We start from the raw sequence: 14,294 nt of genomic DNA on the forward strand, positions 1-14,294 counted from the left end.
CGTGTGGGCTCTGGGGTTCAGAGAGATATGTGTTCGGTTCCAGGCTCTGCTCCTTACCAGCTGTGACCTTAGGCAAAGGACCAGTCCCAGACTGAGCCTCGGTTTCTCTCTGGCGGCTCAGACGGTGAAGAATCTGCCTGCAATACAGGAGACCCGGCTTCAGTCCCTGGGTCGGTAAGATCCCCTGGAGAAGGGCATGGCAGCCCGCTCCAGTATTCTTGCCTAGAGAATGCCATGGACGGAGGGGCCCGGTGGGCTACAGTCCATGGGGTCGCAGAGGGTCGGACACTACCAAGCGACTGACAGCTGCAGTTTTCTCCATCTGTAAAGTGAGGATGGCGCTGGAGCCCCTGCCAGGGTTACTGTGAGGGTCAAGGTCAAGGTGAGTCCTTAGAACGATTCCATCATTCAGATCGTTCCTTGCCAAGATGACAAAACCAGCTGGCGCGAGCGAGTGAGCAGACCGTGTGGAGGACGGTGAGAAGGGAGGTTATCGGTCAGATCTCAGGCGCCTGACCAGGCGTGAGAGGCTCGTTTTGGCGGGTGGGAGGGGGACACAGGCCCGGGTTACCCAGGAGGGTCCTAGCCAGGCCGTGCAGGAGGAGAGAAGCCGGCGCCTCCTCGTGCAAGTGGGGAGCCTGAGGCAGCAAGGGCGGCGGGGGCCGCCACGTGGGCCCTGAGCCTGGGCTGCGGCAGTGTCGTCATCGCTCGTGCTTGGACGCCGTTCGCTGCTCTTAAGCCCGGTCTTCACCACCTGTGTACAGAAGGCCTTGTGTGCCAAGTCACTTCAGTCGTGTCCAACTCTGCGACCCCCATGGACTGTAGCCCGCCAGGCTCCTCTGTCCGTGGGATTCTCCAGGCAAGTATACTGGAGTGGCTTGGCATGCCCTCCTGAAGGGAATCTTCCCAACCTAGAGATCCAACCCACGTCTCCTGCATCCCCTACAATGCAGGCGGGTCCTTTACCCCTAGCACCACCTGGGAAGCCCAAGGAAAGCCTCGGGCCCAGGACATCCCTTAACTTGACGAATGTGCTGTCCTCGAGGGTCAGGAGCCGAGCAAACCCAGATGACACCAGGCCGTCCCTCGCACCGGCAGAGGCCCGCAAGCATCTGTCCTGATACTGACAAGCTACCCGCCAGGCTACCGAGCCGCAGACTGAAGGCCAGCCCGCTCTCTTGCCTCAGCAGCTGTATTGTCAGGGTGAGCCAGGGGCCAGGTTGGAGTGAAAATTCTACCCCGCAAGTGGGGGCAGGGGAGAACCCACCCTCCGCCTGCGGCCGTGGCCGGTGCCCCCTCCCCTCCTGCTACCCCTGGCTCCACCCTTGCCCTTGAGCAGCTTTGCACACGACCTGTGTGGACATCCCGATTTCCCATTCCAGCTCAGCCACACCCGCAGCCCCTCAAAGAGCCCTCTCGTCCACCTTGGGCCTGCTGCAGGCCATGGGCCTCTCCTCCCTCAGGTGGATGGATGGGAGAGAGGCCAAGAGGGGCCCTTTGGGGCTGGCGTACTGGAGCGTGCCGGCCCGGTGTGTGCCTCTCCTTGGCTCTTGCAGGACTCTCGCTCACCCTGGGAGAAGGTGTGCAGCCAGGGGAGGGGCCTGGAGACCTCCTGCGAGCTGGGGGCCCCTCTCTCTGGGGCAGTAACCGTACCGCCTGCCCACAGTTGACGGGAAGATGAAATGGGTTTGTGCGGGAACGTGACTCGGTGCATGAAGAGGCAGCGTTGATGTTGTGGCTGGTGATGCTGAAAACTCCCGTGGCAGCTGAGGTGTGGCAGAGAAGGCAGGGGCTCGCAGCCTGGCAGGTGTTTAACGGAGCTTCTGCCACGCGGCAGGCGCCGAGCCAAATGCTCACAGACACGACCTCGGAGGAAGGGACCCATTTCCCGGATGAGGAAACTGAGGCTCGGAGACGCTGAGCCTCCTATGCAAGGCCACACCGTGGAGCTGGGGTGTGAACTCGAGGGCATCAGACTCTATGTTCTAAGCCTTGCCAACCCTCACCCAGGCCAGAGCAGGCAGTGGAAGCTAAGAGACAAAGAGTAGCCGGGGAACACGGAGGAGGGTGGCCACCTGGCCAGGTAAGGGGGAAGGAGATGCCCGTGCGGATGTGCCCCACACTTGCTGTTGTTCAGCACGTGACTGAATGGGACAGAGGGCTTCCCAGGTGGCGCTAGTGGTAAAGAACCCACCTGACAATGCAGGAGATCCAAGAGATGCCGGTTCGATCCCTGGGTCGGGAAGCTCCGCTGCAGAAGGGCATGGCAACCCACTCCAGTATGCTTGCCTGGAGAATCCCACGGACAGAGGAGCCTGGCAGGCTACAGTCCGTGGGGTCGCAAAGAGTCGGACACGACTGTGGCGACTGGGCCCGCACAGACATGGAGTGGGAAAGCTGCCTGCAGGGACCCTGATTTTCGATACGGACAGTCCCACAAAGCCAGAAGTAAAAGATGCTGTGATCGTCACTTGAATTATAGCCCTTGGGGTGAGCCAAGTTGTGCTCATGTCCGACTGCCTCGAAGCGTGGTAATAATTCTGCATGGCCTCCGCTCAGCTACAACTGCTGCGGGATTAGGGTGGGCTGAGTCTGTTTGCTTGGCCCTCGGCGTTTACTGCCCCTGCTCTTCGTCACAGTGCCCAGTCTGTGGCAGCCCAGGCCTGACCTGGGACCGCTGGATGGGACCACGGAGCCTCCTGTGTGTGATTTCGTGGGAAGCACCTAGGAGTTCAGCTCAGGTCCAGCCTTGGCCACCAGCGCCGTGTGACCTCGGGCCAATCACTGAAGCTTTCTGGGCCTCGAGCCACTCAGGACATGAGACGGGGGTGGGTTTGGTGGGGGCCAATGGGTGGCCACCCCCAAAATCCTGAGCGTTGGGGGACAACTCAGGGTGAGACATTTTCGGGCAGTAAGGGAGTTTGCCCTCTTCCATCCTCCTTTTCTCCCTCCGACACGTCGAGTGGTCTCCGCTGGGTGCTTGTGTGTCTTCCGCGCCTTTCGTCACCTGGTCATCTTTTCCAACCAGGATGCCCCCAGATCAGAGCCTTCAGGCAACTGCACACCGCTCGACTAGTCGGTTTTCATTGTCTTTACTTTTAAGGCGCCTTCTATTTCTGGAGAGGAGCGTGGCCTTCCATTTATAGCAGCAGTGGGAGATTTACTTTTTAACAAAATGTGTGCCAGTTGTTTAAACGCGAGTCTGTTTGAAGGGGGAAAATTAACTGAGCGATGAGTTAGGGAGTATGTTAGCTCCTCGGGCTCCCGTCACAAAGCACCAGTCTCTGGATGGCTTAAAACCATTGACAGTTTTCCTTTCCTGTTTCTGGAGGCTGAAGTCTGGGATCAAGGTGTCCAAAGGGCTGTGCGCCCTCTGAGGCTCTGGGCAGAATTCTTCCTTGCCATTTCCTAGCTTCTGGTGGTCTCCATCCGCCTTTGCCATATCTTTGCCGCTGAATCGCTCCGACCTCTGCCTCTGGGGTCACCTGACTTTCTGTGTGTCTTTGAGTTCACATGGCCACCCTCCTCTGCGGTCAAATTTCCTCTTCTCATCAGGACCCGGGTCACTTGGACTGTTGTTTATCTGCTAAGTCGTGCCCGACTCTTTGCGACCCCATGGACTGTAGCTTGCCAGGCACCTCTGTCTGTAGGATTTCCCAGGCAAGGATACTGGAGTGAATTGTCATTTCCTACTCCATGGGATCTTTCCAATCCAGGGATGGAACGCATGTCTCTTGCATCTCCTGCATTGGCAGGCGGATTCTTTACTGCTGAGCTACCAGGGAAGCCCGGTCACTTGGATTAGGGCCACCCTAATGACTTCATCTTAATTTGATGACATCTGCACAGACTCTATTTCTGAATAAGATACTGGGGTCAGGATTTCGACATATCTTTTTTGTGGACACAGTTCAATCCATGAGTTGTGTGGCCAAAGAAAAACTTGTACAGGGAGACCTAACTGACAAAGTTTGGGGAACCCTGCCCAGGTCAGGGGTGCCCAGGAAGCGAAGCCAGGGACCCAGCGGGCCTGTCCCAGCCCTGGGGTTTTCCAACTGGGTTCCTCAGAGTCCCAAGGGTCAAAGGAGGTAGGACTCCAGACTCCCTACACGACCACCGCTTTGCTCCAACCATTATAGGGACAGTGGCAAAATATTTAGTTCGACAAAAAGGCACCAGAATAACCTAAAAGGTAAAAATGCTGGAAAACCATGTGGTTACTGGATCTGTGTGACCCCTGACGCATGCTGATTTTCATTTATTCTCCTTCCCCAGCCTTGCCGCTCTGTTTTCTCTGGGAAGAAAGAGCCTCTTTGCACAGATTTCACACGCAGGGAGGTCTTGGTCTCAAAACGCCCCCCTGAGCCCCACGAAAGAACCCAGGGAGGCAGCTAGCCCTGCTCCAGCCCCCTGGGGACCTTCTCCTTCCCCTTAATCCCCTTAAGACTCTGCCCAGTGTCTCCCTGCTGTGGGGAGCTGCCGCCCACGGCCCCCTCTGCTGGGGACCTTCTCCTTCCCCTTTCTTACCCCGTCAGCTTGGTCTTGCCTTAGGAGAAGCCTCCCCTGACCCTCCTAAACCGGCGAAGCCCCTTCCCTGTTTTAAGATCTCTAGAGGATGTTTCATGCCTGGCTACGCATCAGAGTCCTGAAATGTGATTCCTTTGGTCGGGTGAGAGGCTCAAGAATAGCATTTGAGCCTGCTCCCCGCCTCATTCTAATACGCAGTCAGGGCAGAACTGCTGAGTAATTATTACCCTGATCCAGAGGACCTCTCATCTGTACTTCTCATAGCCAACAATGTTTTGAAACATGAAATAGGGAACAGAAAAAAAAAAGCCTGTATTTTCATGGGAGAACTTGAAATTCTATGAAACTATCTGGATACTTGAACCCAGGAGCTATGAATAGTCAGGCATTAGTGGAGAAGAATCCATCTGATGGGTGGGGGCTGCTCCGGCCCCCAGGGGAGATGTAGCCTATGTAGTTTAGACGCCACGTGGTTTTTTTATATCCCCAGTCGCGCCCTGGGCCGGAGCTGTGTGTGTGTGTGTGTGTGTGTGTGTGTGTGTGTGTGAGAGAGAGAGAGCTCAGTCACACTGTCGTGCACTCTTTTCAACCCCATGGACTGTAGCCCGCCAGGCTCCTCTGCCCATGGGCTGTCCAGGCAAGGATACTGGAGTGGGTAGCCTTTCCCTGCTCCAGGGGATCTTCCCCACCCAGGGATCGAGGCTTCGTCACCTGCATCTCCTATACCGCAAGCGGATTCTTGAGCGCTAGGCCACCAGGGAAGCCCCTGGGCTGTAGCCGTGGATGGCTAACCTTTCTGGATGCCGTTGCAGTTGCCCAGCCCGGGGAGAAGTCCTTCACGTGGTTGCCTTCCTTCCCCTCATCCGCTGCCTGTGAGGAAAGGGTGCCCTTTACCCCACATGAGGGAGGAGGGACCTGGGCCCAGAGCGCAGGGGCCTGCCCAAGGCCTGACCCCCCGGACTCCCCGCAGGCAGGCTCGGAAGCCCTGCGTTTCTCCGCCCTGGCCCTCGGGCCGCATGCACTCGGGGAGCACCAAGAGCCCTTGGTGGCACCTGTGTGCCCTGCTGGTCTGGGCAGGCCCCTGGCCCCTGTCATCGGAGGCCTGGCTTGGCACACGCCAGCTGCCCCTTCTCAGAGGGAGGGGCCCCCACGGCTGGAGCCAGGCGGCGGGTGGGGAGGCCCGCCGCTGGAGCGGTGCCCTGGCGCTCTGGCCACCCTTCAAGCCGCGGGGACGGATTTAGTGTCCTTAATCCTCCTCTTGAGTCAAGCGCCTGCTTGTCACCGGCCTGCCTGGGACCCCTCGGAGCACCCTCTTCAGCGAGGCCTGCCTTTCCTGAGCTCAAAGGCCCGGAGGCCTGGCCGCGCAGGAGGGTCAGAGGGCTGGAGTCCACTCAGCGGCCCCGTCCCCACCGGCCTCCTTTGTAAAACGAAGGCTGTCTTCACAGCACACTGGGCAATGCCCTTGCGTCTCTGTAGTCCTCCCCATCAATAGGTGGGGTCTGCTGCTACCCCCTGATTTGGGGCTGCTCCGGGTGGGACTTGTTCGTGCTAATAGAATGAGGGGGGAGTTACCACGTGAGGGGCCTTGCACCTCCTGCTCTTGTGGTTTCGGAACCTTTCCCCTGCCACTTGAAAAAGCCCGTCCATAGTTCATCAGGCACTCTGTCTATCAGATCTAGTCCCTTAAATCTATTTCTCACTTCCACTGTATAATCATAAGAGATTTGATTTAGGTCATACCTGAATGGTCTAGTGGTTTTCCCTACTTTCCTCAGTTTAAGTCTGAACCACCCAGCTGAGCCGAGCCCAAACTGCCAACCCACCGAACTGTGAGCCAAATACGCTGTTAATGTTTTAAGCCCTTTAGTTTTGGGATGTCTGTTACGCAGCCAGAGCTAACTAATACCCCCTGTTCCAATCCTGGGGAGGAACAGGGAACGCTTTGGACCGTGCCCCCCACAGAGAGGATGCCCACCGTGTACTGGTCTTCTGCTCCTGAGCCAGAAGTTTTCAGTAAAAGAAAGAAGAGGCGGCCTCTTGTGGACTTGGTGATTTTTATCACCTGTTTCCTCTCACCTGCGATTGGTCACCTCCTCCATGTCTCGGTTACAGAGAGGCTCCAGTACCCTGAGTACCCTCACTGACTCGTGCTTTAGATGCCAGGGGATCTAGCAGAACACCCACAAGCGCATGCTGAGAGAGACGGGAATGCCAGCCTTGAAGGAGTGGCTCTCGGAGGAGGACCACATAAACGGGCCTCAAGATGCGTGGGGTGGATCGAGGGAAGATGGCACATCCTGGGAGCCCAGAGAAAGGCGTGTGAGCCATGAAGGACGAGGGGTTAACGGAGCCAGTGACGAGGATTGACAGTGACAAGTGGACGTGTCCACCTGGAGACCGGCCACCAGTGGCCCTGGAGATGGGATTCCATGGAGAGCAAGCAACGGAAGTCTGAACGCAGCGGCTCGGGGGGTGAGCTGGTGGGCAAGTGAAGGCCTGCAGTGTGGACATAGTATGTTCCCAAACATTCCTTTATGTACATGTTTCACCCATTCCATGTGGAGCACCTCCAACCTCCAGGGGATCTGGGAGACACAGAAGTAAACAGCACAGTCCACGTCTTCAAGGAACATGAGGTCCTTGACGAGACAGAGACCATGGATGAATGAATGAACGCACCAATGAATGGGTGAAATCTTCTCTGGTACATGCCCTCCAGGGCTAGTCCCTCCCCCCCTGCATAGCCCCGGGGTCCAGCACACAGCCTCTGGGGCCGGACGGCCGCAGCTCTCGTACTGACAAGCTGTGTGACCCTGGGTGGGTGGCTACACCTTTCTGGGCTGTGGAGCGGGGCATGCGTCAGGCTCTTTGGAGGAGGAGCCAGGGGCCTGGTGGACGGGTGCCCAGGGGTCGGCTGTGAGAGGCTCTTCCCGGCTGGCAGAACCCCCGGGGAGCTGTGTTTGATCTCTCCTTCTCACGAAACACACCTGACGGAGGGACGGGCTTGCTGGTTTTGTTTCTGGTTTTTTTAAGGAGGGAATAAGAAGATGGGGGTGGGGTGGGGTGTGTGGAGGAGACAGGGAGGTAGGGTGGGAGGGACAGGGAGGAGGGCGGCTCCGGAGCCCCCCCCGCCCAGCCCCCATTCGCGGCTCTCTGGCGGCATCAATGCATTTAATCCCCACGGCGGCCCAGCAGGGCAGGTGCTGTGGTCATCGGCGTTGGGCCAACAGGGAAATGAAGCAATCCACCCCGTGTGACAGGCCCCGGGGTGCAGGGCGGGCCTGGAATCCTGGCAGACCGATCCCAGAGCAGTCGGGGAAGGGGGTGGCGGTCTGAGTGGACCAGCCTCGGGGCCGGAGCCCAGAACTGTCGCAGACCCTGGCCGCCTCTGGATCAGAGAGGGGCGGCACCCTGCCGCCTGGAAACACCCACCTCCCTTGGCCTCTTTTTGATCTTCCCTGGGGCTTCCAACACCCCGCCCAGTGAACCCCAAGGCAGCCCCTGCCTACAGGCCCACTCGCCCTGAGAGATGCTGTCTGTCCGTGGGAGGTGCGATGCTCAAGGCCTCTCCCTGACACAGGCCCGTCCTCTGCAGAAGCCTCCTCACTGGCTCCCCGAAGCCCCGAGGGAAAAAGCCAACTCACGCGTCCCTTTCTTGCTAAGAACTTTCGGCAGCTCCCTGCTGTCCTCCAAGTGATCCAACCCCTCAGTCCAGCCCTCAAAGTCTCACCAGCCTAACCTCTCCCCCTGGACAGCCCGCCGGCTGCCCTAGACCCTTCCGACCGGTCACACGGAAGGATTCACTTTCCTTGGCTTTTCCCACTGTTGTGTCTTTGCTTGAGCTCCTCTGTGGGTCCAGCTGCACCCCTCCACCCGCCGCGGCTCCCCAGGCCAAGCAGAGGGCTCCTCCTGAGTTAGGGGACAGAGCTTGGGGCCCTGACTCACCACCATGCATTTTGCACCATCTAGTCCTGAGCTCCTTGAGGCCAGGGGGGTGTAGAGGCTGGCCCTCTCTGTAGCCCCTGCACCCCTGCACCCTTTCATCCCCTCACAGGGAGGGCGGGAGGGCGGTGGGATTTTGGCCCAAGGAGCCACAGGAGGCGAGCCCCCGGGGGATTCGCTGTTCGCCAGAACGTCAGGCAGCCGAGACTGAGCACCTAGGCCTCAGGGGGCCTCCGACCCCAGCAAACCCGAGGAGCTGGAGCCCGCGTCCTGCACCTGCCGCATCCCGTGAGACGCCCGCCAGAGGCTTACCTGAGGCCGCTGCTGCCCGCGCCGGTTCTGCCCTGAGATGCGGCGCCCGGCACCGGTTCCCACGACTCGCAGCACCACGTCCGTCACGGCGGAAGGAGCGCAGCCGCTCACCAACTCCAGGTGCTTCTTCCAGGGGGCAGGTCGCCCTGAGGCCAGGACTGCGGTGCCCGGGGCTTGGCAGGTGGTGCCTGGCACCGAGCCCGTCCTCCTGGCCTCCAGGAGGCTCGGATCCCTCTGCCTGGCCCCAGGGCGGTGGCCCTGTCAGGAGGGAGCCCCGGGCCGGGAGATGAAGCTGGGGGACCCAAGGGACGGCCCGGAGCTGGGCTGGAGGGGAGGGGAGGTCATCGGAGGCCCCTGCGGGTCCCGGAAGCCCTTGAGCTGGGCTGGCGGACTCAGTGGGGCTTCAGGCAGGTCACGCGGCAGCTGGGACAGAGGCTCTGATTCCAAGACGCAGCGGACAGGCTCCCTCCCTAGGTGTGTGCTGTGGAGGAGGCCTTTCAAATAGTGCGACCCTCAGGGGGCTTCCCTGGTGCTCAGATGGTAAAGAATCTGCCTGTGATGCAAGAGACCCGAGTTCAATCCTGGGTCAGGAAGATCTCCTGGAGGCGGGCATGGCTCCCCACTGTAGTATCCTTGCCTGGAGAATCCCGTGGACAGAAGAGCCTGGCGGGCTGCAATCCAGGGGGTCGCAGGATCCTACACAGCTGAGCGACTGACACTTTCACTTTCACAAGAGGTTGCAGAACTCAGTGCGCTGTGAGGCAAGCACCGTTCTCAGCCCAGGGCCCAGGGCGGGGAACGCCCCGGAGAGCTGCCAGGACCTCAGTCCTCACAGGAGACCCGCAGGGTGGGGGCACTGAGGATGCCACTTGGCAGACGCGGCCCCAGCACCCAGGAAGCCGAGACCTTCTCTGCACTGGTCCTGATCGTCCTCCTGGTCTTCTGGCCCTGCTCTCGTCCCTCCAGTCCGCTCTGGGCTGTCTCTGCTACGCTCGTGGTCCCCAGAACTGTCGGTGGCCCCCTGCCTCCTGCAGAACAAGGAACAGGCCCTCCTCCAGGAGCCTGACTCCCGGCCGCCCCTCCCAGTCTGCCCCCTCCATCCTCGGGGCCCAGCTGTGCCCGCGCCCGGATCCTCCTCGACCTGGCTGCTCCGGCCTCTCCACCTGACGCTTTATGCAGCCCCTGTCGAATCCCCTCCGTTCTCCAGGTGCCATGGAGGGCCACCTACTCGGGGCAGCCTGCTGCATTTCCCAGCCCCGTGGAATTCCGCCCCCCACCCCCGGGACATCCCACAGGGCTGCCCACCCTGTCCTCACAGCCTCTCCACTTACAGAGAATTTGGGGTTGGACCGGCCACGACCCCGAAGGTCTTTGTGCTTCTCTGAGCCTCCATATGGCCATCTGTGGAGTGGGACGTGAGAACACCAACTGCTCCCTCGGCTGGAAGAAAGAAAAGAAGGCACCAATACGAGGTGAGCTTTGTCATCTCCAAGTTCCAGACTCGTGGGACCCCGGGGGGTCTTCGCAGTAGCCACTTGCTCTGGCCAGGAGGACTCTGCTCTCGGGGGAGGAAGCCCCAGCCTTCCCTCTGCCCGTGGCCAGTGTCGGGCCTGGGCGAGGTGAGCCACTGGGTCCCAGCCAATGAGACATAAGAGAGGCTGCAGGGGGCTTTGGGGAACGGCTTTCCTCATGGAGAGGGGACGCCTCATGGTTCAGGGGAGGCGGCCGTGGCCTGCCCCACCTCTCACTGCTCGGGGCGCTTTGCTGTCTGGAGCCGCAGCTGCCATCCGTGTCCACGAGGGAAGGTGCCTCTGACATGCAGAGGATGGTGTCATCACCACGGGGGGAGTCAGAAGGTACTGGCATCCCTGGGACGGGGACTGAGCTACTGAGCCCCCTGGGGTCCATCAGAGCTGAGACCTGAGTGACGAGAGACAGACGTGTGACAATCCAGGGGAGGGGTGGTCCAGGCACAGGGAACAGCTGGTGCAAAGGCCCCGGCAGGAGGGGCCTGGTGTAGCCTGGGACCACTGTGCGTGTGCATGCGTGTATGTACGTGCGCGTGCATGTGTGTATGTATGTGTGTATGTACGTGCACATGTGTGCACGCGTGCATGTGCGTGTGCGCATGTGTATGTTTGTGCATGCGTGTATGTACGTGCGCGTGTGCATGTGTGCACGTGTGTGTGTGCATGCGGGTGTGTGCACACGTGTGAGTGGTTTCAGTACAGACAGTGAGGGGGAGAGTGACAGGGGTGAGATCAGGGATGGCAGGGGCTGGGTGACTCAGGACCACAGCCAGAGCTTTAGATTTTATTCATCCGACCCTTAACTTTTGGGGCTTCCCTGGTGGCTCAGAGAGGAAAGAATCTGCCTGCAATACAGGAGACCTGGGTTCAACCCCTGGGTTGGGAAGATCCCCTGGAGGAGGGCATGGCAACCCACGCCAGGCTTCTTGCCTGGAGAATCCCCATGGACAGAGGTGGGCTACAGTCCATGGGGGTCGCAAAGAGTCAGACACGACCGAGTGATTAACACGCTCACACACCCCTAACTTTTATTATAAAAATGTCCTAAAGTTTGACATCTTGAAAGAACACAGAATAAACACTCGTCTACATTTCACCTAAGTTCAACTATTGTCGATATTTTGTCATATTTGCCTTATCTTCACATACATGTGCCTTTTTTTTTCTGCTCAGAATTTGAAGAAAAGTTGAGGACTTCATGCTTCCTGACTCCTAAATACTTGATCCTGTGTCCCCTAAGAGCAAGGACCTTGCTCAACATAAGTACGACACCATTATTACTAGAGAAAACTAAAATGATTCACTAATTCTCCATCCAGACTCAAGGTTGCCCCCGGGTATTCCACGTAGCTGGGTCTTCCCTCCTTCTTCTTTTCTTTTGCAGAACCAGGATCCTTTTTTTATTTTATTTTATTTGGGGTGCACTGTGCAACATGTGGGATCTGTTTCCCGACGAGGGATTGAACCTGTGCCCCCTGCATTGGATGCCCAGAGTCTCAGCCACTGGGCCGCCAGGGAAGTTCTTGGAACCCAGGTCTAGAGAAAGGTTATATGTTGCACTTGATGACCAGGCCGATCTCTTTAAGCTAGAACAGTCTCCCAACTGTTTTCCCCGATACATGACTTTGTGAAAAGTTTATTCATCTGATTCCCTTATGAGATTGAGGTCTGTCACACGTTATTGTTGTTGTTCAAGTCAAATGGGCCTTAGGAAGCAGCACTACGAACAAAGCTAGTGGAGGTGATGGAATTCCAGTCGAACTATTTCAAATCCTAAAGGATGATGCTGTTAAAGTGCTGCACTCAATATGCCAGCAAATATGGAAAACTCACCAGTGGCCACAGGACCTGAAAAGGTCAATTTTCATTCTAATCCCAAAGAAAGGCAATCCCAAAGAATGCTCAAACTACCGCACAATTGTACTCATCTCACACGCCAGCAAAGTAATGCTCAAAATTCTCCAAGCCAGGCTTCAACAGTACATGAACCGTGAACTTCCAGATGTTCAAGTTGAATTTAGAAAAGGCAGAGGAACCAGAGATCAAATTGCTGACATCCACTGGATCATAGAAAAAGCAAGAGAGTTCCAGAAAAACATCTACTTCTGCTTTATTGACTACACCAAAGCCTTTGACTGTGTAGATCACAACAAACTGTGGAAAATTTTTCAAGAGATGGGAATACCAGACCACCTTACCTGCCTCCTGAGAAATCTGTATGCAGGTCAAGAAGCAACAATTAGAACTGGACATGGAACAACAGATCGGTTCCAAATTGGAAAAGGAGTACATCAAGGCTGTATATTGTCACCCTGCTTATTTAACTTCTATGCAGAGTACATCATGCAAAAATGTCAGACTGGATGAAGCACAAGCTGAAATCAAGATTGCTGGGAGAAATATCAATAACCTCAGATATGCAGATGACACCACCCTTATGACAGAAAGTGAAGAGGAACTAAAGAGCCTCTTGATGAAAGTGAAAGAGGAGAGTGAAAAGGTTGGCTTAAAACTCAACATTCAGAAAACTAAGATTATGGCATCAGTCCCATCATTTCATGGCAAATAGATGGGGAAACAAGGGAAACAGTGACAGACTTTATCTTCTTGGCCTCCAAAATCACTGCAGATGGTGACTGCAGCCATGAAATTAAAAGACACTTGCTACTTGGAAGGAAAGTTATGACCAACCTAGACAGCATATTAAAAAGTAGAGACATGACTTTACCAACAAAAGTCCATCTAAGTCAAGCTATGGTTTATCCAGTAGTCATGTATGGATGTGAGAGTTGGACCATAAAGAAAGCTGAGCACCGAAGAATTGATGGTTTTGAACTGTGGTGTTGGAGAAGACTCTTGAGAGTCCCTTGGACTGCAAGGAGATCCAACCAGTCCATCCTAAAGGAGATCAGTCCTGAATATTCACTGGAAGGACTGATGCTGAAGCTGAAACTCCAATACTTGGGCCACCTGATGGGAAGAGCTGACTCATTTGAAAAGACCCTGATGCTGGGAAAGATTGAGGGCAGGAGGAGAAGGGGACGACAGAGGATGAGATGGTTGGATGGCATCACTGACATGATGGACATGAGTCTGAGTAAACTCTGGGAGATGGTGAGGGACAGGGAGGCCTGGCGGGCTGCAGTGTGTGGGGTTGCAAAGAGCCGGACATGACTGAGCAACTGAATGAACTGATCGTTGTTGTTCAGTTGCTCAGCCGTGTCCGACTCTTTGCGACCCCACACACTGCAGCCCGCCAGGCCTCTCTGTCCCTCACCATCTCCCGGAATTTGCCCAAGCTCATTGTCCCACACTTCGTGAACAAATCTCCAGGATGAGGCTCGGGGGCTGTGTACGCGTCTAAAGGGAGAACATTCCCACCCTCCTGGAAGGTTCCCCCCACTCTTCCAGGCGATCCCATCCTGCCCGAGGAGGCCATGGGTCTATCCCTCACCACGCAGTTCGGGGGGTCGTGGAGCTCCCTGGAGCTGGGGCCAGACCTCATGGTTCCCAGGTAGGCCTTCTTCTGCTCAGCCTGGTGACTGCGGGAGGTACCGTGTGGCTGGGACCTCAGCCCCGGGCGGAACACACTTTCCTGTCGTCCCACTGGGGGCCTTTGAGGTGTGTCTGATGACCCTGGATAAGGTCCAGGACAGCGATGGTGCTGGGCTCCTCACAGCATCTCCTAATGTGTCCTGATCGCATGTGCATCCCCCGCGTCAGGGCTTCGCAGCTGCCCCTGGTACCACATCGCACACAGAATCCCCGGCGGGCAGGTGGTCCCGCCGTCTATGATCTTGAGTGGTCGGGCAGTGGCCCCGGGACTTCCCATGCAGGTTTTCCATCAGGGTCAGTGGAGTGTTTTGAGCAGGAGAGCCACGTGGTCTGATCCACCATTTGTAAGGATGCTGCAGGGGGCAAGGACGGGTTGGGGAGGCCGATGAGGGGGCTACGGCGGCAGTCCAGCGCTGGGCAGCGCCGCAG

The sequence above is a fragment of the Dama dama genome, chromosome 24 (genome assembly GCF_033118175.1).
Source record: "Dama dama isolate Ldn47 chromosome 24, ASM3311817v1, whole genome shotgun sequence".
Lineage (NCBI taxonomy): Eukaryota > Metazoa > Chordata > Mammalia > Artiodactyla > Cervidae > Dama > Dama dama.